The sequence below is a fragment of the Bidens hawaiensis genome, unplaced genomic scaffold (assembly GCF_021521415.1).
Source record: "Bidens hawaiensis isolate Kalapana, Puna unplaced genomic scaffold, B.hawaiensis_p1.1 tig00012889_1, whole genome shotgun sequence".
NCBI classification, from domain to species: Eukaryota; Viridiplantae; Streptophyta; class Magnoliopsida; order Asterales; family Asteraceae; genus Bidens; species Bidens hawaiensis.
The window spans coordinates 321,533-339,457 of record NW_027492075.1 but is presented as its reverse complement, the minus strand read 5'-3'; the positions used below and the strand labels follow the sequence as shown (position 1 = coordinate 339,457).

Sequence of the window (17,925 nt, the reverse complement as noted above, 5' to 3'; positions counted from 1 at the left end):
GGATCAATATCAAGCTGGTTCGCGTAGCGCGAACAATTAGCTCCAGTCCTTCGCGTGGTGCGAAGGACAAAAATGTCAAATCAACTCTTTTTCTTTTCTTTATTATGCCTCGTGAAGCGTGCAATCCCATTCCCGTACTTCTAAGCTTTCATTCCAAGCTCGTAAATCAACCATGTAAGCCTCCATAGTGTCCAATGCCCTGAAACACATAAAGATGCTTGAAGTACCAATGTTTATTCACTTATTTAACTAACTATAACTAATTAATATATTATAATACCTAACTTTTACCCAACCATCACATCCCCACACTTATCCTTTTTCGTCCCGAAAAAGACTTTTCAATGGAATCAGAATCAAAGATTATTTTTACAAAATGCTTTTAGATTATCTTAATCAAGCACAAAGAACACAAAAAACTACGATTGCCGATATTGCTTTCCACTTAAACCCATGCCTTAATACTTACCGGGAAAAATAAAGTGTGACAGTTTTATTAATTCATTTGATAAAAATGGAACCCACACTTTCAAAGCCCTTAAACCGCCTTACCATGCTTCATTATGGTTTTACCGAACCAGACCACCCCAACTTAACTTAAACCTTGAGATTAGATGATCAAAATTTTGCATAATTGTACAATTTTTAAGCCCATATGTAACAACTAAGACAATCATGGATATTTTATTGAACCAAACCTAAACTTAAGCATCAAAGTCTACCAGAATGACCATTAGATACGATTAAGGTGCATTTAAGTAACTAACTAGCAAATAGTCCCCACTACATGACATACCCCCGTTATCAAGCAATACTGTAAGGCCCCCGAGCCCGGGAACCCTACTTTCATGCTGGTTGGATTTATTCATTCACATATTCAGAAAATCAGAGTTAATTAAAACATTTCATGGAATAAAAGTCAACCATCATACATAACTTAAATACTTTGTCTTAAACGGAAATAACATAAGTCTTAAACATTAAACATAAATAACGTGACTCTTCTTTTCTTCGATGATAGTCTTCATTTATTTGCCACGTGTCCCACGCTAAGCAACCTGCCTCAATCTACTCACCTGCGTGCATACTAAAAGTTAGCTACGCCGAGTGAGTTCTAGTTAATTAACATACATTGCATCCACTTACTTATTAATACGCGTCCGAAGATACGTATTAATTAGTTACCTGCTCTTCTAACATTCATACATACATACATACAATCTTCCATACTTTATCTGACTTTCTTTAATTAATGCCTATTTGTCCCTTCTATATTTTAAAAAACCTTTCGCCTTATAACCTTCGCAGATATTATTAGGGTCCGCAACCCTTTATTCTTCGCAGATATTAGTAGGGTCCGCAACCCTTTATTCTTCGCAGATATTAGTAGGGTTCGCAACCATTTATTCTTCGCAGATATTATTAGGGTCCGCAACCCTTTATTCTTCAATTATAATATAATTAATTATAACTACGACATACTAAATTAATCATTCAATAACGTTCACAGACATACTCAATCATAATTAATATACTCTTACCATTTAAGGTAAGTGTATTAATCTAACATGTCGTAGTATGCACACAGCTCCGAAAAACGTAACACAGAAAAGGGGCTAGAACTCACCTGCAGACGATTCCTCTCTGAATTAATAGTAATTCATTTCTTCAACTGCGCTCGACTAACTGTTAAATATGTACATGTATTAGTCCTCTATAATTTCTTGTTATTCATTTCTTAAGTTAACGTGGTTAACTTTTAAGTTAACTGAACCGAACGTATAACCTTATTAAACCGGTTATGTTAGTTTAAAGTACTTAACCTTATTTTACTCACTAACCAATCTTATCAATTTACATTCTTATTGATATTTATTGTTAACATATATATAGTTATAGATATTATTATATTTATTTTATTATTATTAGCTTACACTTATTAACTTTATTTCGGGTTCCCATATTCATATCTGTTATCATTATACATATATTTTATAAATTACCTCTCATTAATGAATTCTTTCATTAACGGGTTGGTTGCTCGATTTGCCTTCTAGTCACGTCCCCCTGTTGAGGCGGGTTACGAGTTATTAAGCGAGTCGGCTCTCGGGTTCGTGTTTCGTTTAAGTGTTCACACCCCTAGAATCATATTATTAATAACTTATTATATTTATATATTTATTAAAGATTTATTATTATTATTATTTATTATTATTATATACTTATATATATATATATATATATATATATATATATATATATATATATATATATATATATATATATATATTCCCAACACCCGCTAACCCTAACCCCCCCTCTCTCTCACATCCTTCATCTTCTTCCTTGTAACCTGCAACCGCCACCACGAGCTCCTTCACCTTCGGCAGCCGTGACCCACGAAAGAAAGAAGAAGAGAGGTGTCGGAGCTTCCTCCTTTACCCACCTGCAACACTGCCGCCGTTTTGCGTCTTTCCGGCCACCAGGCCGACGAAGATAGGTTTCAAGTCACACGAGAACGGTTCGAGTCGCATAGAGAATCCGCACTTAAACCATTCGCTCGACAACTGATTCCCATAACAGAATTTGCATCAATAATGCGCTTCCGAAGAATTCGTACGAGATGCGAATTAATCCTCAAAAACCATTCGCATCCCTTCCATTCGCACAGGATGCGAATCTGTTTCTGCAACGAGTCGCACGGGGTCTAATCGCTTGGTTTCGAGTCGCTTATGGCTAGTTGGGTTTGGATCTGGTTAAGTTTGGGTCGTGCATCGGGTTTCGTGCCTGCCTTCAGATCGCTGGAGACGAGTCTAGCCTTGTCAGAGCTCGATTCCAGGCTCGGTGTACCTTTGGACCTCCGAGTCCATCTGATTCCCGTGGCTGCAGATACACACATATATATATCTATATATACACTTGCATCTGTGTGTATAGATATCCATATACACACACACATACACATTTATACATCCCTTTATATATAGGTATAGATAGATCCAATTTAATTCCACTTATTTCACCAATATCCGTTTCTTAATTAGTTCGGTTCGTTCTCGTTTTTAACCCTTACTTGTTTGTTTGTTTGTTTATTACCGATTTTATAGAAAAGAAAACGAAACGAAAATGGTTATAATGTTTACCTTTTTGATGTGGTAGAACTAGATCTTGGATGGTTGAAATTGGATTTGGAATGTTTGGTGTACATGAGGTTTGTGTGTGTATGGGTGTGTGACAATGATTGGATGATGATGATGGAATGATGAGGATAAGGATGCAATTTAGGGTTTAGAGGTTTAAATAGGCAAGCCCAAGGCTTTTAGGCTAATAATCATCCTTAAGTCCAATTTGCCTCTATTAACATTATCCATTCTTCAAAAATATTTAATTAATCTAATTGACGCCTCACGACACGATAACTAAATAATCCCGAATATTTTATTTATTTATTTATCGAAACGAGAACATTACTAGTCTCTCTCCCTTAAAAGGGTTTCGTCCCTGAAACCTATCTATTAAATAAACAACTGCGGGTAAAACTTACGCATTCCCTTAAGTGAGAATCGTGAAAGGTAGAGTGAATATCTTCCAGTTCTGCAGGTAGATCAAGCTTATACGCCACCTCTCCTATACGAGCTATGATCTTAAACGGTCCAATATACCTTGGACTCAACTTCCCTCTCTTTCTAAAATGAATAATACCTTTTGACGGTGAGACCTTAAACATCACGTTGTCGCTAACATTAAACTCGATTGGTCGTCGTCGTTTGTCGGCATAAGACACACATTCGCTAACGTTTCTAACGAGATGACCTCTTGTATAGGCAGAAAGTGAGCAATCTTAGTTAATCGGTCCACAATCACCCAGATGGTATCGTTGTTCTTAGCTGTATGCGGTAGCTTAATTATGAAATTCATGGTGATGTGTTCTCGTTTCCACATCGAATCCTCTTAAGGTCATTACAAAAAGAGTAACAGGGAACTCACGTCCCTCTAATTCTACATTACCGTCCTTAACCATTCTCACTATCCTAACAGAGGTATCACTAGCCGTTTTACCATAAAAGTTTCAGGCACACGACAACACGTCATTTTAGCTACCTTACAAAACGTTACATCTACGTAACTTCTATTAGCACCTGAATCGAATAAAACCGAAACAGGAATAACGTTTACTAGAAATGTACCTGTCACAACATCAGGAATCTGCTTGGCCTGCTCCAGTGTCAGCATGTAACCTCTGATCTTTGGCCTGTTCTTCTCAGCATCCTTCTTTCCAATGTTTCCAACTTCAGTACATTCCCTCGTCATGTGGCCCGTTTTTCCACATCGGAAACATGCTGGTTCTGCACCGCACTCATTGGCGTAGTGTCCCATCTTACCGCACTTATAGCAAGAATTTGACCCAAACTTTCACTCTCCACCATGAGCCTTCCCACATTTGCGGCACACATCAGAACCAGTTCCCCATTTACACTCCCCACCGCCATCTCGCATTTATTTAGTATGTATGTATGTATGTATCAAAGGTATTTCGATTAATTATGTAATTTATATCTTCAGATACGTATATGCAAGTATGTGATTGTAATGTATGTTTCCTGATTAACTAGAACTCACTCAGCGTAGCAGACATTTAGTCTGCACGCAGGTTAATAGAATGAGGCATCTGGCTTGAGGCAAAACACATGGCAGTGGACTGAAGTGGCTAGCATCTGAAGACAGAAGGATCTTATGTTTTTATGGTTATGTTTTATGTTAAGACAATTTGAGATGTTTCTAAGGAAAAGAATTGAATGATTTGTAAGAAATGGTTGATGCTTTATATTTCCGTGAAAGTTTTAATTCACTCTGATATTTAGAACTGTGTTTATGAGTAAATCCAACACCCAATGTAGGGCACCAAGATCGTGGCCTTACACTAGGATAGCATTAACACATAAAGACAAAGAATTACCATTTGAGATGAAACGAACCCAACTCCCGATAAGAATTTGCTATGCAATGACAATAAACAAGAGCCAATGGCTATCTCTAGACAAAATAGGCATATACCTACCACATCCATCATTTGGTGATGGACAACTATGCGTGGCTTTGTCAAGGGCAACCTCACCACAGTCACTAAAAATTTTAATAGTTGCACAAGACAATGAAGAACCCAAAATCACCAAAAACTTAGTATATACTGATTTTATAGATAAAATACATACCACATGAAGCTACTAACATAAAAAGTACTGTTATATTATCTAACATATATATTTCTTTACTTTACATACTCATTTATATAGAAATGACACCCACACGTATATGTGATATAAAAGGACAGAATCCAGGAATCATCACTGTTCGCGTACTAAAACAATGGATGTCAAAAGGCAAATGTGCAGAGCTGTGCTACCTATTTGTTGACCACAATGTAAGTAACATACAACATTAACAACCTAACTGGTTAATTCATTATTTCATATAATACACAGGTCATGACATTTGTTATCATGATGCAGGGTGATGCAATAGACTCCGTCATAGACGTAGGTAATAGGTCACACTTTGAATCATTGATTAAGGTTCAATCATGCTACAAGATCATCGACTATGTCGCAATCCGGTCTCGAAGGTCAATGCCAGTTACTTCATAAAGTGCTTCAATACAAATTGGGCTCAAGGCTGAATTCCAACTCATTTCTGATGCCTAATGGCACTATCTGATGTGCTAAAAGTAGTTACAAAATTATGAACTAAATTTAAGCAAATCTAGACACTAAGTAATAATTCTAGATTCTTTACTTAACTAAAACTACTAACCGGCAAGTGAACCGGTCGACTCTAGTACAGCTAAGTAAATCTGGATATCGAACCCACGAGACTCTTTAAATTACGTTTAACTAGCTAATTAGACTCAACTACAGACACGACTATTTGTTTATTTGTTTTAAGGGGTTTTTACTAGAATAATAAATTTAAACTATTATTAAAAACTAAAGAAAAATCAGTAATTTAAACGAAAGACAAGTTTGTTGATTTTAATCAGATGATAATGAAAAACTACATAGGCTAGAATCCCCTAAGTTTCAGTTGTCAATTAACCGGGAAAATATTTAGTTATGTAACTGGGATCTTAAAGTAGATGATTAAAGGAAAACCTGAACAGGACCCCTGAACCTTCTCAAGAAGACAATTATGGGTTTCTAATAAGTTTTAACGCAAAACAGTTTTAAGAATCAAGTTTCCTTACGGTTACCTAATTAATTATGAACTAGTTCCTTTATGAGAAATCCTACCTTACAGCGCGGAAATCATAGGAGGTTTAATATATTTTATTGACTTGATAGACAAAATTAACCAATCAAACCTAGACGAACTCCTTACGAAAAACTAAATCTAGCAAGCTTGATCAATAAAGACCTATTAATAATCTAGCACCTTACAGCTATTTTATTAGCACACACTTAGGTTTATTTGATTAATAATTATTATTCCTATGATCTTATTGCAAATCAATTATAAAATAGTCAAAAACAAATAGTAGATTACCTAATAGCAACCTATTCTATGATAAACAATCACCAAGGCAACTATGGAATAATAAAAACTCACCAAATAATCATAAGCACACATATGCATCAACTCAATATAATTAAACCTTTTACTAGTGTAACATTTCGGATTTTCTAAACCGTATTCGTTTACTCATAACCCGAACCGGGAATATTTTAGATCATTATAATTAATCAAGAATCCAATATTTAAGTTTCTAATGTGCACTTATTACCCCTCATGTTTTATATATTGTTTAAAACCTATTTAATTCATATAAAATTCAATAAAGGACCAAACATCAAACTACAGGGGCTAAACATGTAAAATTGAAACATGCACTCTAGGAGGGCCGGGGCGCCGCGCATGGGGCTACCTTCCCCTTGGCCTCGCAGCGTGGTGGTGCAACTGGTAAGTTCGTTAACTCGATTTCGTTTCTAAACTCGTTTAAGGTATAAAATCTTGTATATTAAGCATTATTGAGTGAATTAAGGTCCAAGAAATCATAATATAACTAAAACACAAGTCCTAAATCGTTTTCCTCTACTTAAGACCAGATCTTTTAGTATATTTCATTGATTCTTTCCCTTAAACCATATTTACTTGCTTAAACGGGCCAAAAAGCCATAATTAGTTCGTTTTATGTTTCCCTATATAAACACATCATAATTCCCTGCTGTTAACTTTAATCTAACCCTAATACACCTCCTCCAGCCATCACTAGCCTCTTCCATCTCGCAAACCCTTCGGTTTTTGCATATTCGTTAAAGATACAAAACTTGATCGTTGACTTTGCTTGCGTTAAGACCTTTGACTTCCGTTTCTCATCGATCCTTTCACTTTCCGGGTAAGTTGTAAACTGTAAATTCATTCATACATATTCCCTAGTCAATAACCTTCAAGCAATTTCGGTGGTTGAAGGGTGTTGACTGGTCAATTGCTTTAAAACCCATTAAAGGGCAAAACAGTCAACAAGTTTGACTTTGCGTTTTCTCATGCTTCTGGTGAGATTCAACGTTCGGTCCAGAAGAATTTTATTCTTGAAACGTGATTTTAAGGCTACTAACCAAAACTCGACTTCCGACTCGTTGTTCGGATTCTGGTCAGTACCAGCTCGCTTAAACGTTTAATTCAACATAACTAGAGTTCTACTCATCCGTTTGGATTGATTCCAGCGGCATTAAGTTCGTTTTTATTTATAGTTTCATATCACAAATTTCAGGTTCTGATTAGTTATCTCGTATGGCGCGTTAGTGGACGACTCGCTTAATCTTTAGTTCGTTTATCGTATTTATTAATCACTTGCCTTCCATCTAAGGTGAGTTTTATCATTACCCTATTTTACTCAGTTTTCTAAAATGGTTTAGGGACATATGTGTATACCATACTACATATATATATATATATAATAGCAAACGTGTAATTGTATTTGATTAATCAAATATATTTGTTATGTGCTTACTTGTCTTTGTATGCAATCGCTTGACATATCCCCTTGGAGAGGGTTCTCATTCTGTTGACCACCGCCCGATTCGCTTGGCAATGGTCTTATTCTATTTATTTGCTCATGGTTGATTTATTGGCGCCCGATTCGCTCGACAATGGTTTAATTGACAACTTATTTGCTTATGGTTTGATTCATTGCCGCATTTATTACGTTTTGCTTATTTATCTTATTAACATTATTTTGGTGTCAAAACTTGGTGATAAACTCACTCAACATGTTTGTTGACAAAACTCCATTTTCTATGCATATGCAGGTTGCCTGAGTTAAAGGATGGACACTTAGAAAGACCTTAGGGTTATATTGAAGACAAACTAGAAGTTAACTGATTGTTTATGTTTATTTGAATTTTATTGTTGTATTTGGATATCGTGTATTATTTGAATAAAATAATAATTAGATATTGTCACATTTTATATTTGATAGTATCTTCGAGCTATGAGCAATAGGATCACGCCCCGTCATTTCCGCCTTAGGTTGGGGTGTGACAGATTGGTATCAGAGTCGAAGGTTATAAGATAGATCGTTAATGGTCCTAAACATATGTTAGGAACCCTATACGTGCTTATATGAATTTCCTTATGTGCTATTTAATAAATTGTTTACAGCTTGCTTAGATTAATTATTTAAATTGTATTTATCTTGCACACACACACACAAATTCTGAGGTTATGCCTCACTTTCAAAATATTTTTAAACCCTCTTAATTTTAGTAGATTACCTTTTGTTGTGAATAATTCCTTAAGAATTCCCGTGTTTTGTCTTGCTCTTTCACCTTAAAGCGTGGGGGTATGACAATGTCGTACAACCATAACTTCAAATGGTACCCGTGATCGGCTAAACGGTTACGTGGTAAACATAACCAGCTAAACGGTTATACTTCCAAATTGTGTTTTTAAATTATTTTAAATGCTTAGTTGGGTGAAAAATCCATGGAAATCCATGGGCACTCCAACTATCCATTTCTTAAATCGTTTTCGATTTGATTTTTGGGTTGGAAAGTATCGTCCGGGGTGGTTCCCGAGATACACCAACTACTTATACTTGATTTGTTGATTCGATATTTAGTTGGGTCGGTTAAACGCCATGTAACGCTCATGGTCCGAACAACTCCATTGATTCGATAATTCGTTAATTAGTTGGGTCAGTTAAATGCCATATACATGCTCATGGGCTGATCAACTCAAATGTTTATTACACGTTATTTGAATTGGGCCATCAAATTGCCATGGAATGCTCATGGGAGGCCAATTCATAAACTTTATGATGTTTTATTTAGTTGGGCCATTCAAATTGCCATGGAAAGCTAATGGGAGGTCAACTAGCTGATATGCTTGATTATTTTATTCTTGGAAAATCTTATTAAACATTGTTCATCTACTTAAATGCTTCGAACTCATACATATTATTTTAATTCTTGACTCGTCCTCGAGTCTTCACTAGTACTAATACATATACATACGCATCCCCATCATCTCATATCAACTTATTCACACAACTTACCCATCATCTTATTAAAATTTTATTCTTGGTCCTCGTATGATGTCTTCCCCAGAAAATCATCGTCATAATCAACGTCGTTCATCTGCTTCTCACGATCACCGTACGACTGCTAGAATCACCAAGGAGTTGCTGCTGTATGCCGTTAACCAAATAACCGCCAATCTCGAAAAAACTAAAATACACCGAACAAAAAATCTTATACTAACTCATATCCATTAAATATTATTTAAATTATATCCATATCCTCAAACTATAAATTTCTAAGTACATTTAAATCCTTATTCTCAACTTTAAACTATAAATATATTATTATCTCTCGTTTTCCTCAAATATCATGATGGTTTTCACAACTTATTTTCCACTTTATAAATCTTTATTATTAAAATTCAATTATTATAAATTTTATTATTAAACTAAATTATGTATTCTCTAAATTTAATCTTCATTTTTAAATTAAAAATTTTCCATTAATTAATGCAACTTTTATTATTAAAATGACTTTTTGATTAAACCTTCATCATAAATATTTCAACTCTCTACTTTGATTTTTGAAAATTTTGAACATTTTAAATGATAAATTCATAGTTGTTAGAATAGTTATGATGGTTCACGTATTTCTAGCCTCGCATTTATCTCAATTTATTATATGCTTCACTTTAATTTAGAATTTATTATTTACTCAAATTTCCATTATTAATAATTCAAATTACTTACTTCTTAATATTTATAACGATTTTATGAAAAAGGAAAAAAAATCCACGAATTTTCAATTTATTCTAATTTAATTATCTACCTTATATTTTATATAATTTGAAAGGTTTAATTGAAATAGAACTATCTCGGTAATTCGGGAATATCCGCTTCTCAATTTAATCTAATAACAATTTATTCAAATACGTATGTTTTTGCATTTTCATTAGTAATTAAATTATTAACTACTAAGTTTTATAATATTTTAGAATATTTTACTCAAATTAATCCCATCCTAGATTCACAATTTGAAAACATAGAAACTTTACATTAACTTCCCTTTAATCTCATAAGTTCTTAAACTAATTAAACTTGACTCACCAAAATCTTCAGCTGAACTTATACTCTCGATCTTAAGAACTTCATTCCTAAAGAATACGATCTTTAAGGACTCCGCATGCCATTAACTATTTGTTATTTTGGCATATCATTTCATGAATAAAGCTTCCTTTATCAAAATTAATCTATTAGGATCTTGTATCTTCATCTCATTTCCTTAATCTCGATTATCACAATAACATCTGTTTCACAAAATTTATTTTCTTTCAATTTTCAAAATTTTACTTTTAAAAGCAAAAGAGGTTTTCAAAATCTCATGGTTTTATTAATTCAACTCGAACATTTATTATAATTTAAAATTATATTTAGAATTATCAAAACAATTGTTTTCTCTTAAAAAAATTATTTAAAACGTTTTATAACCCACATGATGGAGCAGATTATGCGGACCATCCGACGATAAGAGTAATTATGGTCCGGAACATAATTATTCAAGTCCTCGCATGGAATTCATAATACGTATAATTGTGTGTCATGATCTAGAACCTAAGGTAGCTTGGGTAACGGTACGAATGATGAGATGATAAGGACATGGTGGATACGCCACTGGTACATCCTATATATAAGTGCCCTTATCGGATTGTCATTTGAAGCGTTGCTTCGGTTATTAGAAGTTCTATGTTATGATATTTTCCTTAAAAGTTTAAATTGTTTTCAAAACGATGATGTTTTGGTTTTCCTTAATTTAGGGACGAAATTCCCTAAAGTAGGGGAGACTGTAACATTTCGGATTTTCTAAACCGTGTTCGTTTACTCATAACCCGAACCGGGAATATTTTAGATCATTATAATTAATCAAGAATCCAACATTTAAGTTTCTAATGTGCACTTATTACCCCTCATGTTTTACATGTTGTTTAAAACCTATTTAATTAATATAAAATTCAATAAAGGACCAAACATCAAACTACATGGGCTAAACATGTAAAATTGAAACATGCACTCTAGGGGGGCCGCGCCGCGCGGGGGGGGGGGGGGGGCTACCCTCCCCTTGGCCACGCAGCGTGGTGGTGCAACTGGTCAGTTCGTTAACTCGATTTCGTTTCTAAACTCGTTTAATGTATAAAATCTTGTATATTAAGCATTATTGAGTGAATTAAGGTCCAAGAAATCATAATATAACTAAAACACACGTCCTAAATCGTTTTCCTCTGCTTAAGACCAGATCTTTTAGTATATTTCGTTGATTCTTTCCCTTAAACCATATTTACTTGCTTAAACGGGCCACAAGGCCATAATTAGTTCGTTTTATGTTTTCCTATATAAACACATCATAATTCCCTGCTATAAATATATAGGGAAAGAATTCTAAGAGAACCCTTGGCAAATTGGGAACTTTGAGAACTATTTTGGACTACTAAAAAAATCTTTATAAAGTATTTAAAAATTTATAAAACAAAATGAAAACGAAAATTTTAAAAAAGTAAAAAAAAAACTAAAATTCTTATATTTCATTACGGTTTCATTAAGAAAAAAACCAAAAAAAAAGTTTTTTTTTAATTCGTATTATGTCCATATACCTATACATATGTGTGCATATATGTACATATTATACATATATGTATAATTTAGCTAAACCGAGAATTTTATTTTTTCATTTTTTTAGAAACCGAGATGATAAATAATAACTTTGGTTTTTTTACTTTTTTTATATTTGTGTTTTTTTTGTTTTGTTTTATGATATATATATTTTTTTTGGGTTTTTTGTGGTCCAAAATGGTTCTCATAGTTCTCAATTCTCAAAATTTTCTCACATGATCCTTATTCTATATATTTGTAAAAAACACATATGTATAATTTAAGGTAAATGATAATGTACATATGTGTATATTACGTAACTAGAGATTAAATGAAATTATATACATGTGTATAGGCATAATACGAATTATTATTATTTTTTTGGTTTTTTTTATGAAACCGTAATGAAATATAAGAATTTTGGTTTTTTTTTACTTTTAAAATTTTTTTTTTGTTTTAATATTTCTTTAGTATTTTAGAGGTTGTTTTAGTATTCTAAAATGGTTCTTAAAGTTATCAATTTGCCAAGGATTCTCTTAGGATCCTTACCCTATTTATATATGTGGAGAGAATTAAGAGAACACTCATCCTTAGGGAGAAAACTAGAAAACTTCTAAAGAATTATTTTTAATTAAAAATAAAAAAATATTTTAAAATTTCCGTTTCTTCCATTCTTCTTATATTTTGTTAGAGGTTTTTTTAGTGTTCCAACATGGTTCTCAAATCAATTTGCCAAGGATTCTCTTAGGATCCTTACCCTATTTATATATGTGGAGAGGATTAAGAGAACACTCATCCTTAGGGAGAAAACTAGAAAACTTCTAAAGAATTATTTTTAATTAAAAATAAAAAAATATTTTAAAATTTTTGTTTCTTACATTCTTCTTATATTTTGTTATTCTTCAACGGAAAAAAAAATAAAAAAATTAAAAAAAAGACGTTGTATTGCACATACGTATTACTGTGCGATACTATTGTATTCCACATGTGTAATACTGTGTATTTTTATGTTCAATAGTGTTTAATTGCATATATTCAATATTTGTTTATTGTATAAGTATAGTAGTGTTGTATTATATGCAAAAAATATATAAAAAAATAAAAGTTGATGTAGCGCGTATGCATTAGTATTGTATTACACATTCGTACTAATGTCTATTCGATGTGCGCATTAGTCTTATATTGCATATAATTAATAGTGCGTATCAAATAGGTGCAATAGTGTTGTATATTATACAATACAACACTCTTGCATATATGCAATACACACTATTACACGTATGCACTACAACGACGAGCTTACTGACGAAGTTTTTTTTTTTTAAAACAATATCAACATATAAGAATAATGTAAAAAACGCTACATAAAAGTTTTTAAAAATAAGTTAAAAATAATTTTTTAGGAGTTTTTAAGTTTCTCTTTAAGATGAGCTTTAATTTGATCCCACCTTATATATATATATATATATATATATATGGGATGGTTCAGGAGAGAAATTAGATTACTGTAAGAAATGTGAGAAATGAATATGAGTCACTAGTTTATTTTATGTTTTAAATGCTTAAAGATAAATGAGTAAAGCATTAATGCATGCTCTCTCTTCAATTAATATAACTAATAAATATAATAGTTATCTATTCAATTAATATAACTAATCAAATTATTATAATTAGAAAATAATAATAATAATTCATTTATTTTTATAATTTATTTTTTTTTCTCTTGAATTTTTATCCTACACAAGTACAATTTATTCATACATTAAAATTTCTTTCTATCAAAAACCAATTTCTTCCAACTCAATATATTAATATTCATCAACGCATAGTTACATTGTGATAAATATTGCAAAAAACTATTTACACGTGTTTGCATTAAATACCAATAAAAAAGTACACAACCTACACAAAAACATATAACCTAAACTTGTTCTAATAATAAGAAAACATATAACCTATAAACGAAAAATATATAACCGACACACAAAATTCAGCATCAATAAACTACACACGCACACGAAAACGTATAACCTACACACGAAAAACATATAACCTACACTTGAAAATTTTGTCCTACACAAATACAATATATTCATATATTAATTTTTTTTTCTATCCAAAATCAATTTCTTCCAACTGAATATATCAATATCAATCAACACGTAGGTACATTGTAATGAATAATACAAAAAACTATCTTACATATGTTAGTATTAAATGTCAATAAAAAATATACAGCCAAAACAAAAACATATAGCATACACTTGTTAAAACATATTACCTACACACGAAAAACATATAACCTACACACATATAGGATATGTGTATCCATAATTAGAGAGTGATTTATTATGATTATATTAGTTGTATTAATTGAAGAGAGAGAATACATTTATTGTTGCACTTACATTTTTTTTATTTATTTTTAAACATTTAAAACAAAAAATAAAACTAGTGGGCCGTATTAATTTATCACATTTCTCATTTCTCTCCTGAACTTAACATATATATATATATATATATATATATGCCATGTATAGAATGAAACCCATTTGAGTTGAGAAAACTTGTGAAAACCCTATGTAACATCTTTTTTTTTACATATGTAATATATGTTATTACATTTAATACAAAATATTAAAAAATTAAAAAATATATATATTTTGCTATTTTTTTATATTTTTTACTAACTTTTATATATATTTTCAAGAGAGAAAAAATTTAATTAACTTTTACATTTTTTATTAACTTTAATTGTGAATCATAAGATTCAAACTTTAATTAAAAATATGTTGTTGAGAATAAGTTTCTAGAACTTTCTCAACTCAACTCAAGTAGGTTTTTAACTCTTTATATATATATATATGTGTGTGTGTGTGTGTGTGTGTGTGTGTGTGTGTGGGATATTTCAAATGAGAACCCTTTTGAGTTTTAATAACTCGAAAAAACTCAGTGTAACGATTTTTTTTTCAAATTTTTTTACACATGCGTAATATATGTAGGTTACATACACGTAAAAAAATTACAGAATTTTTTACGCACCGAGCCGACTTTTTACACATGTGTAACGGACGTAAAAGTTAGTGTAACCATTTACATCTTTATTCTCACTTCTACTTTGACTTTTTTGCCAGATTTAATCTCAACCACATATTCCAATCCATTTAATTAAATGTGTGGCATAAAATGGAGTTTTTAAGTTCTTAAAACTCACCATGGTTCTCAAAAGATCCCTCCCCTATATATATATACATACATACTATATTTTATCTTCCGTATTACGGGGGTTGGTTTACATTATTCGTTTTTAATATTTATATATGTATATTTGGATTTTAATTTTATTTATTGTAAGAAAGTTAATAATTAATATACTTGAGGTTTGATGATGAAATGGTTTCACAAATAAATGATATGTTATAATCTGGTTTAAAAGCTATCTGGGTTTGGTGATACCCATTACCTGTTTATTTTCTTTATTATAAAATTGTTTCTTAATTATAAATAATATATTTTTTTAAAAATAAAATAGGATATTAATTTTTAGTATATTCCTATTTTATAAGATTTTCATATCAAATATTTGATGAGATTATTTTTTAATATAATGAGATGTTATAACCCATTTAAGAGCTATCTGGGTTTGGTGAGACCTTTACCCGTGAATTCGGGTCAAATGCGTGAGAAGCCTTCATTTACAAATAAAGTAATCTGATGTCTTGAGAGAATGGTTGTTTTACATTTTTCGTTTTTTAATATTTATTTTTTGGATTTTAATTTTCTTTATTGTAAGTAAGTTAATAATATACTTAGGGTTTGATGATGAAATGGTTTCATAAATAAATGATATGTTATAACTCGTTTAAAAGCTATCTGGATTTGGTGACCCATGACCCGCTTATGTTTTTTATTATAAAATTGTTTATTAATTATAAATAATATTTTTTTTAAATTGGATATTAAATTTTAGTATATTCCTATTTTGTAGGATTTTCATATCAACTAATTGGTAAGATTAATTTTTAATTTAATGAGATGTTATAACTCGTTTAAGAGCTATTTGGTTTTGGTAAGACCCATACCCATAAATTTGGGTTAAATCAATGAGATGCCTCCATTTAAAAATCAAGAAATCTGGTGGCTTCTATAAAATGGGAGAGCGACCACATCACGACACCTAGGATTTTAGGGTTTTCGTTTATATATTATATATATATATATATATATATATATATATATATAGGGAGAGGATCAAGAGAAAACTCATTTTTAAAAAGAAAACTTAAAAACTTCTAAAGAATTATTTTTAATTAAAAATAAAAAAATATTTTCAAATTTCTTGTTTTGCCATTATTCTTATATTTTCTTACTCTTTGCTTGAAAAAAATAAAAAAAATAAAAAATAAATTAAAAAAAAACTCGCTGTAATGCACATACGTGTTACTGTGCAATACCGTTGTATTACACATGTGTATTACTATATATTTTTGAGTTTAATAGTGTTTAATTGCATATATTCAATAATTGTGTATTGTATGTGTAGTAGTGTTGTATTATATGGAAAAAAATAATACTAAAATAAAAGTCGATGTGATGCACATGTGCGTTAATGTTGTATTACACATACGTACTAATGTGTATTCGATGCGTGTATTAGTCTTATATTGCATATATACAATAGTGTGTATCAAATATGTGCAATAGTGTAGTATTCTATGCAATACAAACACTTTGCATATATGCAAAGTACACAATTACACATGCGTACTATACCGACGAGGTTATCGACAAGTTTTTTTTTTGAACCAATAACAACATATAAGAATAATGGAAAAAAAAGAAACTTCAAAATTTTTTTTTTAAAAGTTAAAAATGGGTTTGTAGGAGTTTTTAACGTTTCTTTTTAAGAGGAGTTTTCACTAGATCCCACCCCTATATATATATATATAAGGTTAGGTTAGAATAAAAACCCATTTGAGTTGTGAAAAATATAAAAACTCATTTTCAATCACATGTTTTAATTAAAGTTGAAACTTGTGGTTTATAATTAAAGTTAATAAAAAATATAAAGTAAATATAATTTTTTCTCTCACCTGAAAACATATATAAAAATTAGTAAAAAATTATAAAAATAGAGCAAAACAATTATTTTTAATTTTTCGATATTTTGTATTAAATATAACATATATTACATATTAAAAAGACAAAAACAAACAAACAAACAAACGATGTTATATAGGGTTTACACAACTCAAATGGGCATTCATTTTATACTTCCCTAATATGTTCTTTGATACTAATATAAATAATAAAATGTACATTAAAAATTTAATACAAGTGAAGGCGTCTAGCATCAAAACTAATAATATTCATAACGGAAGTAACAAGTGATTGGATATAGATGGTAGACAAGAGAATAGCGCATCTAGCATCAAAGCTGTTTGGAAATAAAGATGTTCACTAAATGTTTGAATATATCTATTTTTTATGCTTTATAATGCATTTGATATGATGTAAAATGCTTTATTCAGTTCGGTATTTATTTATATATATATATATATATGCGCATATGACGTAATACATTGTCCGTAAGAACCGTTTAAATTTGACGATATCTCACCATTACAGTTTTACAAAAGAAAAACACAAAAAGGAAACAAAAGAATATTCGCATTGTTCGGTTTTGCCTAAACCTTAACTAATCAATTAAGACAGTTTCGATTTGGAATGTTGCGGGTCAGTTGACCGTGAATTTGGGTGTAACTAAA

The 17,925-nt window shown here is 31.0% G+C and overlaps 1 protein-coding gene across 1 annotated transcript in view; it reads right to left on the bottom strand.

Moving 5' to 3' along the window:
- LOC143542502 (uncharacterized) overlaps nucleotides 1–17,925 on the bottom strand; it is a 44,994-nt gene that overhangs the window by 9,200 nt on the left and 17,869 nt on the right. The window lies entirely within an intron of this gene.